The sequence below is a fragment of the Aythya fuligula genome, chromosome 3, assembly GCF_009819795.1.
Source record: "Aythya fuligula isolate bAytFul2 chromosome 3, bAytFul2.pri, whole genome shotgun sequence".
Classification (NCBI taxonomy): domain Eukaryota; kingdom Metazoa; phylum Chordata; class Aves; order Anseriformes; family Anatidae; genus Aythya; species Aythya fuligula.
The window spans coordinates 109,473,633-109,495,984 of NC_045561.1; the positions used below are offsets into that span (position 1 = coordinate 109,473,633).

The 22,352-nt window shown below is 36.0% G+C and overlaps 1 protein-coding gene across 2 annotated transcripts in view; it reads right to left on the minus strand.

The window, feature by feature from the left end:
* Window positions 1-22,352, minus strand: part of LDAH (lipid droplet associated hydrolase) — a 117,969-nt gene that overhangs the window by 40,570 nt on the left and 55,047 nt on the right. The gene's annotated exons all lie outside the window — the stretch shown is intronic.

A 22,352-nucleotide genomic window follows, 5' to 3' on the forward strand; every position in this document is an offset into this window, starting at 1 on the left:
CTGTGAAGTCAATGAGAGGAGCTCAACACTTCAGAAATCAAGTAGTTTTGATTATGCATGGCTACAAACTCAGGCACCTGAGATTAAGTAGACATTTAAAATGAGCCAGGAGAGAGCTGTGCCATTTTGTTGCTTGCTCGTAATATATAATGCCATTTTACTAAGAGAAAAAAAATGGGGGAGAAGAGCAGGCAGGAAGTGAAAAGCCTGATATGAACGTCAGAAAGGAGTATGAGTCATTTTAAAGATCTTGTGTTTTTTATTTTTTGGTTTAGAAGAGACTCCAAGTAGGTGAATCCATTAACTGCAGCCAGGCTTTGCTGGTCACATACCTTGGCTCTCAATGGACAGGTTGTCCCTGCCCATGACACCTCTTGAGCATGTTCAGATTTCTCTACTGCAGCTGTAAAATAACAAAAGTCTGACTCACTGAAGAAAATATTTCTCCTACACTACCAGAAACTAAAACTTCTTCAAAACTAACCTGCTGGTTCACTCTGCTTTAGTGGCACAATTGATGGTCACTGAAGGCTCGCTCTGACTTTTGAGTGGAGAAGGTTTTGGAAAGCATTTGCTCCTGCTGAATAATCTGTTCTTTCCTCACTGGGGGTGTAGGAACGGTTAATACAATAACCACCAACAAAAAGAACTCAAGGTTTGGATTCCACGCCCGTTACGCAACTCGCAGCCCACAGCAACTCCAGAGATGAAATCAGCTGGCAGAAGCAGGAAGCAATCTATTATTTTTTATAAGCGAGCCATCGCGCTGACCCATGGTAAGTACCAAAGCATCCAAGTATGGCTCTGCAGCCACACACCCCTGACCCGTATCGATAGCACCAGGATGTGGAAAGGAGGCTTGATTTCATATCACAGGGCTGGGAAGAAAATAAGTGAGGAAGTTTTACTTTAAAATCCTTTGGAAAAAAAAAAAAAAAAAAAAAGCGAAGAAAAGTAAAAGCCGTTTCTCTGTCAAAAGTAACACTTCTTTTGATATATCTGGTTCATCCCATGTATTAGTTTATTATTCCTCTGTTGTGTTGGCAAAAGAAAAGCTATTATCTGTCAGGTGAAACCTAGTAAATTTTTCAAAGCTAACATAATGATGCACTTAATGATAATCTACAGTCTACCCTTGACACAGAGTGCCACATTAATCACAATTTCTTTTACTCAGTATGCAGAAACCTGTAGGCAAAACAACTCGGGTCAGGGAAGCGTACCCTGCTTTATTAACACAGCTGTGCTGAGAAGATTTCCAAGAAAACGCGCCGGACAAAACAGCCGGCATTTGCTTACACTTTCCTTGCACAAAACAGGACTTTCTAGGCTTGCCATCTCACTTTGCTCAGTCCCTTTTCTAAACACACTCCTCTATTCAGTTTTTCCTTTGCACACACTGTAAAAAAGAAATTATATTTTAAAATCTGTAAGAATTTCTCCTTCAACTGCTCATTTTGAGATGCCATGTTGTTTCTTGCATGAGCACGCTGTCTGTCACAGCTCGATATACACAAAACCAAATCATTTCAAGACAGAAAAAGAACGAAAGAATGTACAGAAGTTACAAAAAAACTATTTCACTCCTGGTGTGAAGCAATCCCATATGATGTGCACTTTCTTCTATTTTACCTTCTAGATGTCCTGTGATCCCAAATGAATGTTTGGGGATATTAAACATGCCGCAGAACAAACATCTCAAACACAGTTGAAAAACAATACTACCCCTGGAAATTTCGAAGTGCTTTATAAGAATTAAGTCACCCAGAGACGTCTTACCATACTTTTTTTAAAGATGAATAAACTGAAATTCAAAGTTAGATGACTCCACATACAAATTTATACTGTTAAGGCAGGAAGATTACAGAAAACTCTATAGCAATTCATAAACACCTTCTCCACTCTACTTTAGTAAAGGGTATTCAGGCTTTCATAATCTGAGAACAGATTGTTTCAACACTCTTGATCACAAGCCCTTCTGTTAGAGTTTTCACAGATTTACTCAGGATACGGCTGAGGACTGAGTTCTTCACGTGCACCAACAGAAGCAGGGCTCTGAATGCACCAGGAGAGTGCACAGACACACTAAGGCTGTATTGTTTCCAGCACTGAAAACACTGTGTGAATTTACTGATGTCGCTTACCATGGCGAGGTATAAAGACTGAAGTTTAGAATTTACTTCTGTAAAAGCTGCAGATACACAACAATTCCCTTGGAAGTATTGGATGTTTCAAACTTATTAAACCACTTCATACTATATGTACCGTATCTATAAAGTATGCCAAGACAAAAAATGCACGTTAGCACCATCATCAGAGCATGATGATTGCGACAGCACTGTGAAACTACACTGCTACCCTGTGTTCTAGGCTACCTCTGCCATTGAAGCAGATTAGCTATGTAATAACTTGCACTTTCAAATACAGATAAAGTTGTATAATGCTTTCCCATTGCTTTTTAGTCAAGCAAAGTCTGCATTTGCATCAAGTGACCTTGATGTTGGACTGCTTAGAAATCAGAAACATACTCTGCATATGCTTGATGCTTGCAAAAATGGTCTTCAAATTACAGATGCAGTAGAAGAAGAAAAGCTAGAAGAATTTCATAATGGCTGCCACTACCTTTCTTTTGTAGCTAGATTTCAGTTTCCAGTGAATGTCAAACTTTCTCAGAATGCCAAACTGGCTTTCTGAGATCCAAACTGGTTATCTGTTTCAAGATAGTTAATGCAGTTTTTCCTAGCAGAAGTACAGAAAAAAAAAAAAAGCAAACAAATGCAAAAAAAAAAATAGGAAGAAGCAATACAATAACGAGGTTTTGTAAAGCTAAATTTGGTGTTTTAATTGCTCAGCTCATGGAACAAACTCAAAACTACTGCTATCTTTAAATATGCCCAGGAAAAACAATTCAGAACATGAACAAGTAGGAAAAAAGTTGGCAAGTAATACAGCTGAAGGGACACATGAGGAATCGTGAAGAGCTGATGATTTGCAATATGATACAGTGAGGAAAGCAAGAGAGAGAGAAGCTTAGCAGGTTAATGTTACATATAGTGAGGAAGAACATCACAAATGCCCGAGGAAGCTCTGTCTCCTTGGGAGACAAATAAGATTGTATTCTGTGCTCTACATCCTAAAAAGAAAGGTTTCAACCGAAAGCCAGCCACGAATAAAGCCTAAAATCAATGAAGAACTTTGATGATAATTTTTCCTAAAGGAAGTTATGTTTATGTAGAGAAATATGAATAACTTGGCAAAATGGGAGCAAAGAGGGAATGGAGTGGTGGGACGTAACTACTGATTTTTAAGGGCTATAAATGTGAAGGATAAGAAAATATTTTGTGTGGGACCAGTGACACAAGTAGATGTGATGGAAAGAAATAAAAATTCAAATGCGCCATGTTCTGAATTCACCTGACAACAGACTGTGCAGCCCACAGAGCAAACACATCAGGAAATGCATTTATGGTAAACAATTACTTTTGACTTTCTACTTTACCTTTTCCAGAGGAAAAAAAAAAAAAAAAAGAAACAAAAATGTTATTTGTAAAGTTTTTAACCCTTCTCTGAAAAATTAAGAATGAAACACGAAGTTGAGAACAATAGTCAAAAAAATTTCACTTTAATTAAAAGAATTCTGTTAATGAAATGAACTGTTTTAAACATTCCAGCACAAGATGATCGCTAAACCCAGTCCACAGCCACTCTGCATTTCCTTGTTGTCTTACCATAACCCTCTAACAACCAATGACAACCAATGACAAATTTATGATGCTTTAGAAAAATACCCAACCCTTCAAAACGCACAATACAGCACAGGATGAGCACAGGATGAGAATATGGCAGCCTCACAGTACTATGACTGGCATGGGCCCCCTTTTCTGATATGGAAGTCATTAAATTAAAATATTCAGAAAATCCCAGGAATTTTTTTTTTTTCTTTTTTAGCCACCAGAAAATGCTGCCAAAGAAAATCACAGAGATTAGTGCTGATGGAGAATTCCTTTCCTCCCATAATTTAGGTTCCTCATTATCCTTGTAGGCTTTCCCTCTACTTATTTCAGTCTGAATTCCTTTTTCTTGAACATGGTTGGCTAGAAATTACACGGCACAGTAGTATGAATGCTTTTCTGTCCTATAAGCTGTATTATGCCAAGCTAAAATGCGGGTGAGTTCTCTCCACGGTGACATGTCATTCATCTTCATAAAATCACTGATGGAAATCCTTACCCCTCTACTGTGCACTTCGTTACTCCACTGAGAAAAGCAGACTTTTCTTACACCCCACCTGTGCAAATATGACTCACAAGACGTATAAGAAACGGCAAATACACAGAATATGAAGATACCATTTTTAAGTCTCTCTCCCAAACACCCAAACTTTTAATTCTTACAATATGTGTCTGAGATGAGGCTGCCTCCTCAAAGTGCTGTGCTGACACGGCTGTCTTCACAGCCTTCTCCCTCTTGTTCCTTGGCAAGGTTGTCACTCAAAGGTCAAACTAGAGCCCCGTCAGCAAGAGCTGAGGCTGGGGAGAAGTAGTAGCCAAGCCCCAATCAACGTCTCCTCTAGAGATCTGAAAAGCAAAGCAACTTGAAATTCATAACATACTTTAACAAAACAATATTGCTTTCATATTGTGTTGCATCACACCCTCGGCTCAGGTTGGCTGTGTGACAAGGGCTGTTTCCTGTTGGAGGGCTGTTTTCTGTTTATCTTAGTCTGATGTCAGGGATGTCTCTGCCTCTTGGCATCTGATGTACTCTCCTTTGTTCATACTTGACCTCATGTTTTTATAGATAAAATTACTTTTGGTGTAGTCTTAACAGATTGACGTAGGGTTTGAATTCAATTCATATTCTGGTTTTGAGCAAAACGGGCAAAATGAGAATTATCAGTGTGTGATAGAGAGAGAGAACACCCTTGTTTCTTTGGGACCACAGGTACAACCCTTGTAGACCCCTTCTCACGTCTGTAAAACTTCATGACTATATGGACCTTAAGGGAGCTGGTCAACCTGTGTCAGACACATCTCCAACGCTCTGAAATACAACAGAGATTTTAGAGATTTGGGGAATTTTGTTCTGAGAGCCTATTATTACAACAGGCTGGATTCAGTGTAACAGAAATTCAAACAACCATACAATTTTTACCTCAGTCTATTTCTGTTTGGACATACACATAAAGTATTAACTATATGGATTCTTCAGGAAACAGTATACATACATATATACATACATATATGTGTTGTTTACAAATACTTCAAGAGCATTAACATCCTTCAAGATAAAAAGTAATGAAAGGTACAGATGATGCTGATATTTGTTTTGTGCACTTGTGCATAATCTTCACAATTTCACAGTATTTTGCTGTGATACTAACTGAGTTAAAGCATAAAGACCTATTAACTATTATTTAAAGGAAAGATTAAACTGTTGTAAGGACAATGCTGTCCTTAGTGATATTAGACACATTCTTTTTTGTAAATTCCCTGTTAAATATATGTGAGCTGAACAACAGTTAATGAAATTTAAGGGTAAACCTCCTTTTTGAGTATGTTGATTCATAATTTCCCAGCCATCAGATTTCTTGTACCATCCCAAGTAGTGCAAGGTAACACAACAGATTACAGCAAACTCGCTTTTCCGTTTCCCCACCCTACAGACTCATTCACAAAGCCAAGTTTTTTCCTTACTTTTTCATGACTTAATCAGAAAAATATTGTTAGAAACAACTTAAGGAGCATGGCTTGCTTTCATATTCTGTCCCTGGTATATTTTTTGCCTGAGGTATGTCACCATTTCTGGGAGAAGTTAGTCTAAGGCATTCTTTTAGCTGTAGCACAAACACCAGCCAAGAATAGCCATGCTATTCCTTACTAATGAAATGCAGGAGCAAAACGAATATACCAATGCACCTTGTGGGCACCTAACCTGTGTTGTACTTTTACAGACTATTCTGGAAAAAGAAGATGGGAATAATTTAAGGTATAAATAGATGCTAAGTCTTAGCTGATGCTGCTCAATGGTAGGAAAACACACAAACTCAACTTTCCAGCTGATGGAAAGTGTCAGAACTCCCCCACGTAAACAAACAGAAGTACAGCCAATTTGTTGGCTGCTGCAGAAATTATCCTCAACTCAGCAGTGCATCTAGTACTGTTTTATTTCTTCTCTATGTAGCAAAAATAGAAGAATTTAGCAGGAAAAGCAATTAGTAGGATGCCTTGAAATAGAAGTCAATCTATCTGCTCCACACCATTTTAAATATTGTTTTCTCTCAGTCTGTTGGTCTATTACTCTTTATATTCAACATATACAGTATTACAATAAAATTTACTATGCCTTCTTTCAACTTCTAAATTTGACCCGTGGTGTTCAAATATATACAGTGCATATGCTTTTCAAATGAATGAAAACTTAGGTTTATTTTTTTTACTATTTGCTTTCAGATTCTACCTGATGATATAAATAGCAAGCAATATTCTCAGCTGTTTGAAATGCTCTACAGCGATCATAAGGCTTTCCATGTCCTGGCACTGTCTCTACTTAACATACACTATTCAATTTTATTTGAACTATGTCTTTAATACCTCAAGCCTCCAGTGCTTCCTGGCAGTTCCACCTGGATGGAAGCAAAATTCAAGGACCAGCATTTTTTTAATGAATTTGTATTTCAAATGCTGTAGTCTTCAGTGCAACGATGAACACAGTGCTGCGTACGATGATCACATCCAAACATATGTAGGCCTGAGTGTCATTTGCAGCAAGGTGAGGTGCGAATAAATTCATGCTTACTTCAAGGCCACTTTCCATTGACTTAGTATAAATTTGATTCTGGGCCCTATATAGTGGAAACCTATGACTGAACTCATTGCACCAGCTATATGAAGAGTCCTTTTAAAATGTGAATTGCGTTCAGGCTTCTACAGTATTAATTTGCATAAAATTATTGGGAGTATACTAAAACCTGTTCTGCAAAGTTTAATAATGGCAGCACTAAAAGGGCATGAAAATAACTCAGGGTATATTTTTCAATGGAAAGCAAGTGAGAGGCATGGAAATCTTGACATTATGTAACTTCAGCTGCTAAGAGTAAGAAATTACCTTTGCCATCAGTGTAGCTGTTCACAAGTTTAATAACTGGAGAGTCCTAAAGAGTCCAGTAGCCCAGTGAATGCTTCAGGTCCTATGTGATTCCACCTACTGTAAGGCCATGAGTGTGACTTTGGTCTTGTCAGAACCAGTGGCAAAATTTCCATCAATGTAATAGGCCTTAATTTTGCCTCCTTAAAAATTCTGATTAAAGGATTTATTTTATTAAATACGACTGTTCACAGCCTATATAGGTCTCACCAAAGCCATGATATTCTCAGCCTGAGAGACTAAGATTCTCTCTATCTGTTCTTGTATAGACAGATGAAGACAAAGGCTGCCCTAAAACACTCACCGTGATAGTTACAGAATCTCTTCTTGGACTGAGAAGTAAATTGAGACCACTGACAATTCTCTTTTAAACCAGTAAGTTTTCAGTTGTATCTTGTTTTCTCGCTTGCAGGTTCCCCTCTCAAAAGGCTGTTGGTATCTTCTGTAACACCTGCCTTCCACTGCTGAAACCTTTTTAATGATGGCAGGAGAGGGACTATCCATACTTCATCTTACAAGTGGGTCATGTCACAAGAAAATATGATCTGTTGTTTCACATTACTTGAAATATTTTCCAATAAGAAGTACTTCCAGAATTTTCCCAGCCAAAGTCCAGAATTCTGCTAAACATACAAAAGACAAGAACTCCGAAGTGTTCTCTACAAACACCACAAACCATTTCCCAACAGGTCTGCTCTACATACTGACCTATTTGCAAATTATTAAAAATATTTAATATATCAAATACACGGACTGTTTATTAAATTTTTCAAGTCTCTCAGAGCTGAAATGCAAACGAATACACTGAACTACAAATATTTGGGTAAGTGAAGTCTTTCACAAAAAGTTAAGAAAAAAGAAAAAGAAAAAAGAAGAAAAGGAAAAAGAAAAAAAAAAAGAAGAAAAGCAAAGGTAAAAGCAAAAAAGGAAAAGAAGAAGAAGAAGAAAAGAAAAACAAAGAGAAAGAGAAAGAAAGAGAAAGAGAGAGAGAAAGAGAAAGAGGAAGAGGAAGAGGAAGAGGAAGAGGAAGAGAAAGAAAAAGAATGAGAAAAAGAAAGAGAAAGAGAAAAGGAAAAAGAAAAAGAAAAAGAAAAAGAAAAAGAAAAAGAAAAAGAAAAAGAAAAAGAAAAAGAAAAAGAAAAAGAAAAAGAAAAAGAAAAAGAAAAAGAAAAAGAAAAAGAATGAGAAAAAGAATGAGAAAAAGAAAAAGAATGAGAAAAAGAATGAGAAAAAGAATGAGAAAAAGAAAAAGAAAAAGAAAAAGAAAGACAAAAAGAAAGACAAAAAGAAAGAGAAAAAGAATGAGAAAAAGAAAGAGAAAAAGAAAGAGAAAAAGAATGAGAAAAATAAAAAGAAAAAGAAAAATAAAAAGAACGAGAAAAAGAAAAAGAACAAGAAAAAGAAAAAGCCTTTTTATGGGTTAAGGTAATAATGAGAAAACTGTTCTCCCAAAAAGCTGTATCTTATTGTTGGACAGAAAATAGTTTAATAGAGAAAATATTCATTGACAGAGCAGTATTTTACATTGAGAATTAAGCCCCATCAAAGTGGGCAGTATCATTCCATCTACAAGGGAAGTGCCAAAGGAGACAGCCAAAATTTGCAACGGTGTGATAATACCAGCAGGGATGGATTTGTTGCTATTATGATTAAAGCATATAAACAGAAGAAGATTAGGAGGGGTGAGAGTGAAGAGAGAGGAAGAATAGTTTATTGGTTGGAAGAAGGGCAGGGAGAAGCTTATGTTGGAATGCAGTGTCACAGTTACACACCATAAAGCTTTCAGTTGCTCCCATTACATGAATGTCGGAGTGCAGCTGCCACTTTCCAGGAGAAATTCTTTCCATTTTCATGTTGGAAGTACAGGGTGGGATTATTTTTCAGTGTAGCACTCCCATGAGACCACTGCATTGCATCTGCAGGTACCCTCACAGTACATGGACCAGTAAATGTGATCCTTACAAATATGACCTGGGAAACTTACCACTTATGATGAACCTTAATGTGTGCAATGAAGAGAAGGCTCAACACAAAGAAGGTATTAAGAATCAGATTCTCCTCTGTCTTGAACCAACAGTTTTCAAATCCATCAGTATACCTATACCTACTAATAAATGTCAATGACAGTGCATTTAAGGAAAAGTGGCTGAACAAGGTAAATGAAAAACCAGCCTTAAAACTATAATCTCATTTTGCTGATGAAAAAGGAAGGCCATGACTTTCCAACAGTGCCTCGACATCCTTGGACTTCTATTTTTAATACTCCACTTCCAACAATGAAGGGGTGTACATCACCACTCACTGAAGTCAGGCCTCAGAAGGCATCCTGTCAACTCAAGCCTGTAGCCCTGCTTGGCCAGAAGGATTACTAGAGGGACAAGGAAAACGAAGATAAGATTTAATATTGGCAAGAGTTCAGCCCGTTATCATTTTAACCATCTTTAAGTGGCTTACTTAATGACGTACTGGAGAGTAAGAAGAGCAGACCAAGTCCTCATTTGCTAAACCAGTGAAAAACAGAAGTGAGACCAAACTATACTGAGAAGAAACAGAATGGAAAGCCCAACCTTCTGCTTTGTATTTCCATGAATGGAAGAAAAGAAACTAGGTATATATTTGAGATTCAAGATAGAACTTGCACCCCAATGTCTTGCTAGGGTATCAGGAGAAGAAGAGAGAGGAGGGAGTGTGGAAATCTCCCGGTCAGCTTATTTTTCCATCCTTCCATTGACTTTCCCAAGGGAAATATACAAACTTCCTTTCAGTGCAATGCACTGGGCAAGAATCTGCTAAAAGAGCAAACACCATATCCAATTTATCATGTAAATAAAACGGGTCATCAGGTAAAAAGGTCTTTGAAAAAAAACAAAAAAAGGGAATGTTGAGAGTATCCTTTAATTGCCAGTGCCAATGAATAAGTCTGAACTCTGCCACCTGCCATTAAAGGTCACAATTCAAATTGTATTTTTTCAGATCTGTTTTTTTGTACTTTTCATTTCAGTAAAATACACTTACAGTAGTCATAATGCTTTTTTTTTTTTTTTTAAACAGAGAAGCAGAAATTCACTCTAGCATTTTCAAGAACAATTAGGACTTGGTAATTTGACTTACACACAATTATGCTTCATTTTGGAATTTGAAAAAGAGCAGAGTGTTCTTACAATTTTCCAGTGACTAGAAATGTTGTAACAAAGTTATTAGAAGCATATTTTCATTAACATTAATTGAACTTTCTTATGGGACTCCAAAGGTAACAAGTTTATTAAATACATTTGTGGTTTCTGGATTTCCACTTAGATGTATATTTAACACTGAATTCCACACAAAAGGGCAAATTCTTTTTCTTTTTTTTTTTTTTTTTTTAATGTCACAGTTAAATAGCATTGTATCCAAACAATAGAAATCAAGGATTTCAAATATTTATAGACTGAAATAAATGGAAAGGGAAGTGGACTTCTATTACACTTAATTCTGAAGATAACCTCATTCTAAAGAGCACAGAGGGTGATTCTTGAGGAGAAATCTAGGGCTTGATTCAGTTCTCTAAACATAGGTGTAACAGTCACTTGACACATCCTCTGCTATATAAAAAGATCCATCTTGGCAATGGCAAAAATTCCCCTAAAATTATCAACAATAAAAGAAATACGAAAAAGATAGGAAAAGCAAATAAAATAAATCAAAACAAAATTATCCAATCTTTATCTGAACTTAATTCAATATTATATTAGAAATTTCTTAAATGTTTTTCATCCAGTTTGTGTCTGCAATGCCTTTCACACCTGGTCTACACACTTCAAACAGGATGCACCATTTTCAATATAAAAGCTAAAGCAGAGGAACATATTTTTCTGCTTGAGGCTTTAAAGCAAACATACCTAAACTTCGCTGTAAATCATGGAGAATGAACAAATTAAGAATATGGCACAGTATAAAATACTTTTAATTAGTACACTGTCCATTCTAAGCATCCTCTTCTAAGTGGGAGACCCAAGCCAAGCCCTCAACAGCTTGAATAATTGTGTCACGTACAATGAAGTGCAAGAGCTGATGAGGCAGTTCAACTTCTTTGTTAAGAGCTCAGGACTGTAGGAGAAATTGCAGTTTAATATTTAACATATTTTAATATTTTCTAGGAATAAATATTGGTTATTAGAGTTACTGGCCATGCTCACACCTTAACCACATGTTTGTGAAGTCTGTTAAGAACCTCCACAAAGTCCTTTTACATGTTCCTTTCATGGATGATTCTTTAATGCCCTAATTGACTGTTTTTCCCCATTCTCTACTCAATTTTAAATCAAATAAAGTAAATTGAAGTACTGATTTCTAGCTTGATTGTCTTCTTTAAAAGAATACTAAATGCAGTAAAAAAAAACAAAACAAATTGAAGCTCTGTGGAACATATCTTGATACTGAGTTTTGATTGTTTGGTCCAACTCTCCAAAGATGCAGGGCTCAGATTTTCAAGTACTATGCATGCACATCTACAGCCAGAGTTGTAAAAGATCTCACCCCTCAGCTTAACAAGTTCTTTGGGAAACCTAGCTTTCAAACGGGTTCTTTTGAAGACCTCTTTTGAAAACACGTGCTATAAATACAAATTGTTTCTGAAATTCACTTCTTGCCATGTTTATGATTCCCTGACTTTTACAGAATCATTTAACTTAGTTATTACAATATGAATCCAAATTTTCAGTGATTCAAAATAACAAGATTTTATGAACAAATGTGTAAAAATCCACTGTACTTAATAAATCCTGTTATGGTATTCACCATTCTGGCCATCTTTTTATTTTTAGTCATTCATTTCCTCTTCATTTTCATGTTTTACTTTGGGTTCTTGATGAATGATCACAGATTCCGGTTTTCAGTTTATTTTTAGTCCTTTTCTGTTTATACATTTGGCTACTTTAATATCTTTTAACTTCCTAGAAAAAAATAATTTTTATAGGTGTATTTGAATTCTGACTACATACATCTGAAAAGAAATCAGATGTTTTATTAGCAATGAAATACACTAATAAAAAAAATCAAGTATCTTCAAATGAAAATTATTACTTATGCTTCCCTACTTTGAAACATCACAGAAAAAATCTTAGTTATCATGTTGTTTCTATATTCGACTGAGCAGTACAGCAAATACACTAAGGACAATAGAAGCTGTAATTTTTTGTGAATATTATGAACAAAATATAATTTTCCTCAGAAAGTCCTGAGACCTTGTTTTTCCCTTTTTCTTATAGCCTTCTTATCACAGGCTTATGATCTAAACAAGCTAATCTTAAAGCAATGTTATTATTGACTCTGAATCCTTACTCTTAAAAAAGAAAGTTAAAAAGAAACTTGTGTTCACAGACTAGACTAGGTAATTACATTCTGACAGATGTACTGCCACTGATTTTGTCAGACCTCTATTTTCATTGTAACAGAAATCAATTTTAATTAAATTTACATTTGTGCTTTTTATTATCACTCTACTATTTACTGGTCTCATTTGATCTTCAAGATTTCTGGACTGCAAATTTTCCTGATTAAAAAAAGTGCTGAACTATACATATTCTAGTATTTCCTATGAAGTTCTAGGACTGAGCAAATGATATCGACCTGCTTTACCCACTCAAAAAGCATATGAGGTATGGTCAGCATTGTTCAGAAATGCATTATTTGTCTTCAGAATATATACAAGGCAGAATTAAGAATGAAAGACATATATACATGTATGTCTAAATGCTCTCCTTGAAACCAAAATTGAGCTCTAACTACCACATTATATCTCATCTTTCTAGTAGCCCTATTTCTGTTTCGTGTGAGGCATTTAGTAATCATACAGGACAAACTGTGAGTGTGTAGTCTTTGGTCTATATTCAGTAGATACAAAACGAGTGGATTTATCCATCAGTTTTGTTTGGTGTAGATCCACTTTCTTCTCTGTTCTTAGACAGCCACGTTGCAATCTTTAATCTTTTTGTTTTCTAAACTAATTTTCTATGTTTACACCTTTTGGTCCAATACTGAACTCAGCCAGGCAAATCCAGGACTCAACTGCCCACTTCCAGGTGTTGACAGCATGATGAACTACTGCTTCCATTTGTGGTTAATGTGAGCTGAGCTATGGTGTGCTAACACAGTGTAACAGAAATATGGCAGAATACATTAGTGAGCAAAATAAAACAACCAAATCACTGCGAGGTTAATTTCAAAAAGCTTTCTTTGGACCTGAAAATCAGGCATGAACTTTGGCCAAGTAGGCTGACAAGCACCATAAGCCTAATCTAAACTTCCATTCATGCTTCTTTGGTATACTCCACGATTCAGTTTAGAAGTTAAGATATCAACACCTAAGACACACAAGATCTTGAAAAGTGGCATACTACAACTGGCAATCTTTCTTAACATCAAACTCTGAAAATTCTACATGTTTCTAGTCCTAAAGTTTTGTGTTGCCAGTTTTGTGTTGACTTTTATCATCATATCTTGGTCACTTGATTCCTCAATGGTTTCTTGCTTGCTACCTCTACAGCTACTATCAAGAACAAGTCTAGACTGCAGACAGAAAACATGTACCAAATAGAGCCCTGTGGAAATCTTTTACTTTTTTGAGGTGTGCCTACCTTACAGTGAATTAATGTGAATACTGAATTAATTCAGTGAATACTGAATTTCAGTCAGGAGCATGGGCAGCCTGTTGGTCTGAGGCTGACTGCATGGAGCTGCATGGCTAAGCAGAATTACTGAGGACTGAGAGGGAAGAAAACTCCTGCTGCATTTCAGAGACTGGGGATACGACTCAGACTTTCAGCATTTCTCTCTTTGAAGATGAGAAAAATAAAAAAATCAGATAATAGTAGAATGAATAACTTAAAAAGCTGAACATACAATCACAGAATCACAGAATCATTTAGGTTGGAAAAGACCCTGAAGGTCATCAAATCCAACCATCACTACCATGTCCACCACTAAACCATGTTCCTAAGTGCCACATCCACAAGGTGTCTGCAAAATTAAAAGACAAAAACTTGGAAATTTCTCCAGAAGCAGGTATATGGAGTTACTCAATAATTCTCTCTGGAACCAGTCACAGAGGACAAGCCCAGAAACAGCAGCCAAGTGTGGGACTAGCTAAAAAAAAGGAAATGGTTTTTGTTTTTGAAAGTCTCTGACCAACTTTTTGCCATAAATGAAACACTAAATCTTTTTATTTTTATTTATTTATTTAACAACTTTAAAGTATAAACCCTGTCATCTCATTTTAGAGGGAAGTGGATTGTTAGGCAGATTGTTAGATAATGGCAAGTTACACACTGTTAACCACAACATATTTGGTCAATGTCAGAATCAGAAGTTGGTACCACATGCAATAGATTACCCAATGTATGAATAACAGCTAATTTCTCTGCTTACAACATGAAAGCAGAAAACAGAAAACCAGGCAGACAGAATGCAGTGATGTTCAGGTGTCTTCAGAGCACGACAGAAGATTATGTTCAAATTGTTGATCACATTTCAGTTCCTGATACATTTAGTTATTTGTTGATAACTGATAGATCATGCTGCTTTGGCTTTGAAGCCATTTTTTCCTGACAAAAATGATATTATTAGTGTGGGGAAAGATCTATGTCTCTCCCTGGTGAAAGGAAAACACAAAGACTTTGACTTATTTTTTAGTTTGCCCTGAGGCATTTTTACATCTGTAGATGCACCACAGTTTATTCCTCCTTACATTTTAAGTTTCCTAAATTTTTGGTATTCACATTCTTTTGCCCTCTAAACCGAGAAATGGATTGTTTGTGAAGGGAAGAGCCATTACAGGCCAACCTCCATAGCACGTGGCAATCTCCATGCTGCTGGTTCCTAGGCACAACAAAGGCTTCCAGTGAGAGTTACTCAACAAATCCTGTCTGCCTGTTGATTGCTGCATTTTCTTAGAGTTTACATTTTTTAAAGCCTTTTTTTTTTTTTTTTTTTTTTTTTTTTTTGGTGGGGATAGGTAGAAAAGAATATGACTAGGACCTTTAGGATTACAGTCTGTCATCAAGCCAGTGAAAATAATGGTTGATCGTGGTCTCCTGGCACTCAACCCCATTACACAGTTATCAGCCTTTCACTGATGGGGTCCTGAAGTTTTGTCGAGCTTTTAAATTCAGGCTGGTGGACTTTTAATTGTTTTAGTCGAAAGTCAGTATCTCTCTAACAAATCTTTGCAATGAACTCAGTGGGTACTCATTGCTTTTTGGTTTGCAACCCCCCACCCCAAAGAGAGAAGGTTTTATATTTGCCTTAGGTTTTCATATGAAGATTGTTTTCCTTTTTTTCCTTTTATTTTTTTTTTAATCTATCCAGATTTTTTTTTCTAGAAACTCCCTTGATGCTTCAAAGATACAGTATCTTATTTATTTTATTTCGTCAGGTTTAATAAATCATCTGCAGTACTTCTTGTTTTTTCCATATAACAGGGCTGCATAATGTTAGCATATGCACCAAGTTCATATTGCTTGCTTTACTGGCTATTCCAGTAGATTTAATGATATTGCCTGAGGCCTCACTGAAAGAATATACTCCTCCGAACTTTGTCATCTGTTGCAAGGTGGATTATGCAGCCTCTGCAATGTGTACATTGTCAACTAAAGCATATTTTAGTCTAATTGCTGGCTCAGACCACCTGTGTTTCCTTATATATGCTCCCAAAGGCTTCCTATCTATCAAGAACTGATAGAGAAGTGCCAGATATATATATATATATGTTACAGAAACAGTCCAATTCAGGGACCAACTGAAGACATCCATAAAGTTAAATTAACACATATCTCACTGAAGGCAGCTGAACGTAGACTCATGATTAAATCTGCGCAATGTCTCCATCATTTTTTTACTCACTCAACGCTTAAAGGTGGATGAAGATGGGTATATATCAACCAGTGCTGTTTGCTTTTTTTTATTATTATTTTTTTTTAACATACAGCTCATTTATCTGGAATGGATACTGAAGGAAAAGTAATATATATATATATATCAGACTCAATATAGTTTTCCATTATGGCCTAGAAATGTGCATCTCTCTTCAAAAGATGTGTATTTATTTGAAACGTACCTATTTACTTGTGAGGTCTGCTAAGCATAGACACTTATTTTCTTCCTGCATAATAATTTTGTCAGTATTGTCATTGTAATTTGGTTACTGTAAGTCTTTTACCCATTTTACTTTTTTATGCTTTTTGCACTTTAATATTTTAGCCTGCAAGTCACATAAAAAAACATATAGAGTTTCTCCAGATCTTGATCCCTACTGCTAGACACAATTACATATCCATATCTGACCTACCACTGCAATCCATTAAGGAACTATGAGCGAACAGTTCTCAGCCAGGACAAGTCAAAAGAAAGCTGTACAAACCAAGGACATTTCTTTATGTTTCTGCTGTGCTAGTCTACTGGTGACACCACACACTGGCACACAGGTCTACAAAGCGTAATCCTCTGTGTGAGAGAAGACAACATCTCTTCAAGAGATTTCTAGCTAATTTTCTGTTTTACGAAGCTTCACTTTATTTGAGATAAAGGTACTTTTGTAAGAGAGTATTAAAGGTGGTAAAAATGCATTTATTCATTAAGCATGTTTTAAACTTCGTAACTGTGAGCCAGATCATAAAAAGTGAATTTGCCTAGACAACAGCTACACATACTAACTTTGTTAAAAAGTACTGTGACATGTAATTTAAATAATCAACATTTGAACTTGATGCAGCTATGTTAAATAAAACCTGCAAAGATGTCATAAAAATTTGCATCCCTGTTTAACTTGTCTGCTTTTAGGTTTTCATTTTCCTTCTACTTCCAAAACTCACTACAGCTTCTAAGCATGTCAGAATCTGCTGAATTAGTGTCCTTTCAGAGATACTTTCTGTCATGATAGCATTACCAGTCTTCTATTTACATATATAGGTTCTAATCTCAGCGAAACAGAAATTGAACAAATGGCATTGCCTTAATTCAGTCTTTCCTTCATCCATTCATGCTGCTGAAAAGATTCTCTTATTATCTCAAAGGTCAGACGTGTTTAGCAGTTCCTGTATTGTTAATAGCTCTAGCAGTTCCCGCACTGTTAATAAATCTCCCTCTTTTAATCTCGCGGTCCCTGTGGATTTCCAGTAATTCTATACTAAAGAATTTTGTTTTCTTGTAGAATACCAGTGTTTAAAATCATGGTGACTTTTTTCTTTCCTGTCATTATGAAAGTGCTTCCCAAATTCATAATCAAGCTTTCAACACAACGGAAACTAAATTATTATCTTAATGGGTCACTGGACTGAATTTTGTATCATAATAAATCTCCTGGCAGAGGAATTCTGACACGTTTCTCTCTCTCATGGCCTAATCCTGCTTTCACTGAAGTCAGGGGGAGCTTTCCAAGTACTTCAACAGAAAGGAACTAAGTGTTAATTAGAGATAAAAGAAAATGTAATTCTATTTGAGGCAGAAAGATGTAGGAGTGCGAGAATCTCATATTTGTCCATATGAGATTTTGAACCATTACAAACAATTTACATACTCCTTCCTTCCTCCCCACATGTAACTGCTCTCATCAAACAAAAACTTCTGAACAAGCAAGTGTGATCTCTTTTGCTATGATGGCAAAATATGCACTTACCAATAGGGGCAAAACAAAATTCTCTCCCTGTCTTCTCTCCCAGCTCTTGGGACAACCAAAAACTCTAATGAAGAGAAAAATAAGACACCTACTCATAGCTTCCATCTTCAGGAAAATGTATTTCAAAAAGATGATCTCTGCCAATAATCTTTGGAAAAGCTTTGATAGCTTACACAATTGATGTTGACCAAGAGACTTGGTATATAGTAAACATGAATAAAGGATATTAAAAAATGGAAATATTCCAGAATAGCTCCATATGTGAGCACATTTGTCCAGAATGAACCTAGAACACATTAAAAACCACTATTTAATGTATATGGAAAACAGATTAAGCTGTTTCAGAAAAAGACAGTTCAGAATCATATTTTTTGCTTTAAACTTCCTGTTCTATGTTACTGAAAAATATTTTTATAGATGGATGTTCATATATTGTGAGAGAGAGTCAATATGAAGATTTTTTTATGCTAGTCTATATATTTTCTTTCTTTTCTTCTGTAAGTGAATAATTATTGCATTTTATGTAGCATACAAATACACAATGCAATGCCATTTTTCACTGTTTTAATAAAGCTTCTTTTAAAACAAACTTTTAAAAAATGTACAGATAATTTCTCACACATGCTAAAAAAAAAATAAATCCCTGGCTAAGAGATAGCAAAGAGAAGACTATTTCTAAAATTTAATTTCCCTTTCAATGTTGCTATCAGAAGGGTTACATGATGTCTTCTCCCACTAAGATGTGTTTACCTAGGGCTCCAGGTAATTGGGAAGAAGCAGGCTTCTAGACAAAAGGGAGAAAAAAAAGCTAACAGAGTCATGACATCTGCCATTCTGTTGTGTACCTGTAGGCCATCCATGTTTCCAAGCAAGCTGCTAACAACAGATGGAACACAGCCTTTTGGTTCAGGCATGAAACCAGAAAATGAGGACTAAATATGTTGAACCAAAGGTGTGATCTAGGGGAGCATAGAGGCTAATAAAAGACCCAATTACTAACAGTGCATTCAACTTCGGAATGACAGAAGAACTAGTCCAATATATGCTAAATTTTAAAAAGAACGATAAAATACATTTCTAACTTTTTGTAACATCTGAAGTAACAACAATAATGTTTTATAGATGACAGCACCATCTCTTTTTTTATATAAATATTTTGAAAAAGAAATATGGCTACCAGGCACATATAGGAGTATCACCTAAAATATCTGTATTCAAAAATTCTCCAACAAAATGCTTTCCATTGAGGTCATTAGATCTCACTGATAATATCAATGATGGGTGAGAAGAACATATTTATATGAATTAGAAACATGGCTACGAGGGCAGAAAATGCACAGATGGGATATATAAGCAATTCAGTAGTGCAAAACATTAACCTGCTCTGGGTGGCCCTGCTGGATCAGGGCTTGGACCAGATGGACCCAGAGGCCCCTTCCAACCTCAGCCATTTTGTGATTCTGTGATGTTTTGTCCGCTATTAGTTATAAGATCAGCCAAGTCCTAGCAATACCCAATATTCTTTGGCATCACTGAGACATGGCAGCAAAGAATGGTTTTGGATAATATATTTCAGAAATTTTATTTGCTTAAACAGACACATACTCAGCGGGTTTAAAAACTTTCTTTTCGGTGAGTTTTAAAGGAAGAACTATGTTTACATTGTATGATGGTTTCATTTATTATTGTTAATTCGCTACCACAAAGATGCTGGCATTTCAATAGCATCATCCCTAATGGAAGACAAATGCTGTAACAGAATGAATTTCAATAGCAAGGAAATATGTCAATCTTTTGATTAAATTAACAAAGCGAATACTTTAGGTAACAGTAGTGTCATCAGCAAAGCACATGGAAACAGTCAAAGAAAGGATTTGTATTTCAGAAGAGAACGCCTGGAGGTTGTAGAGTATTTATGAGTTAGGCTCAAGCTTCAACAACTGAGAAAATCATTTTGTCACTCAGTTTCACTTTTCAGTTCTGCTATCTGAATGAAGAAGGTTATGAGGTTAAGACCAAACATCAAATAAGTTGCAGCGTACATTATTGCATTTCTCCATCTCAAAAGAGTAAGGATGATTAACACTTTTCCTTCCCTGTAAGAAAAAATTAGAGAAGTCTGAAAAACTCTGGATGATCCATTTTCTGCAAAGAGCTGAATCTTCAAAGACTTGATGCCCACCATGGTAGTAGAGAAGTGTCCATGGTTCCATGTATACCAGCAAATAAAACAACCAGGAGCTATTCCCTGCTCCTGAGACTGAACAGGATGACATGGGATGGTCTGTCACGACATGGCTGAACTCCCCCCACCTAAAAACAGGCTGTTTGCATCCAGGCTAACTACTGGGAATAGTCCTAGTCTTTTTTCAGGCCCGGACCCGTGCCAGGGTGCAGTCTGCGAGTTGCTGGCTTCTCAGGGCCAAAAGTCTCCTGGGGCATGGTTCAAGAGGGGCACAGCAGAGCTGGCTGCTTCCTAGCGCTCAAACCATGCAGCAGCTTCATTTAGTTACAAGCACAGATGTAACCTGTGTTGCACTTTTCTACTAATTAGGCTTAATTAACAGTATCTATCTGAGACAATAAGTTAAGGAGGCTCCTGAAGAAACCACTAACAGAAGCTGCCCTGAGAGTCAAAAGGAAACCAGGGCTGGGCTCCAAAATCAAATTTATCCCAGGGGTAAATTGGCAATTCCTGTTTAAACTCTCTTTTAATAAAAGAAAGCACTATTTCATAGAAATACAGCAAAGAAAATTAAAAAAAAATAACAATACTTCATTAACCTGCACAGCACAGGGGCCCCATTCAAAAGAGACAGCTGAAGAACCACCAAGAAGGACAGAAGAGAAGGCAGTACCTCATCCTTTTCATGCCTGCTAGCTTAAGCTCATCAGGTTCCCTCATCATTGCACAGGAGAGGGAAAATCTAGTCTACATTTGGCTAGATTATCAAAGGGTATTATTTAAACTGGGTAACAAAAATCAAGCCTGCAAAACCTACATTCCAAATACAAACGTTTACTGAGTTATTTGAACACCAAATACAACACATTAACCTCTAGCTCAGAATAATAAACTGTAAGCAATCAAAGGCTTTTAGAAGCAGAGAATTTAAGACCAAAACCAAAACTCATATAATAAAAGAATATCACATAAGAACTACACAAAAATAAAATCAAATGATCTAGCTACTAAAATACACATATGTGCTCAAAATCTTGTGGGAATCAAATATTCCAGTAAAAATAAAGGGAGAGATGGAAACACAAGTTTCTTATTATCACACTTCATATGTTATAAAACCTAACAGTTAACTTATTTTTGGCAAAGGGACAAAGGTTGCACAACACTCTGGCTTACGCAAATATTTTCTATTGTTAAATGCATCTTAAATGTAGCTTGTCATATATTAACTTTATGCACACAGTGCACCACACAGTCTAAGTGTGTCCCAAAGATACCTAAGTTTCAAAACATTGATGAATCTCAAGCTGCCAACATCCAGTGGGTCAGGTGTAAAAAAATTGCTCAACAATTCAGTTTAATTGAAACCAGATAAAACCCTTCGTGTCATAAGGACTGTACAGATGTTGACCAAAGAAAAGTTGATATTTTTGGACAAATTACTGCATATGATATTTTCTAGAACACTCCCTCTTGAAAAGATAAAACAGTAATAAAAGTTTTCCCCTCCAGAAAAGCATGTTTATAATCACTACGTGAAATACGCTTGATGAAATATATCAGGTTAACCTCATGTTTCACTTTTTTAGTTTTTGTTTTCTTTAAATGAAAAAAAAAAAAAGTGCTGTGGAAATGGTTATGAAGAAGTGGAAGAACCTACTCACGCATATATTAAATACAGACTATACACTAACACTGCACTTCATTCCACTGAAGAGAATATGATGTAAAGGAAGAGCTAATGATATAGCAAGAGTGAATACTTAAATACAAATAAATTCAGTATTCTTCATTTGTTATCCACTGGGAAAGTGAGTTATTGCTGAGCACTAACAGCTCGCTAACTGCGAGCTGTGAGAACTATGTCCTTCCTTTGCCTTGCAACTGCTTTACAGTGACAAAGAAAAGTGTTTAGATACCCAATGACAAGAACACACAGTAACACCTCCCGTTCTTGTCAAGTTACACAAACCAAGGCTGAGCTGCAGAAGCAGTGATATTTGCATACATATTCAATTTTAAAAACAAAGTACTTTATAGCAGTACTCATTACAATTTGTATTATTATTCTCTTCCATACATTTCCCCCTCTAGAATTAGCAATCTGCTTGCCTTGAGATAAGAAGCTACTATTAAAATCATAACCAGTCTTCATTTTTGGTGCAGTAACGTAATGTAATTACCAGGTATCTAGTACCTGTTTATAAATGATTTAAAGATGAAAAGACAAGTCCTGAAGATATTTATCACCATTACTAATCATTTATATATTACATGGGCATTTAGAGATCCAAATTCAAAATAAGACCTTTATTTTACACCAAAATACTTAATTATATTTTATTAGGCTTAGTCATTAATGTTTTTATTTCA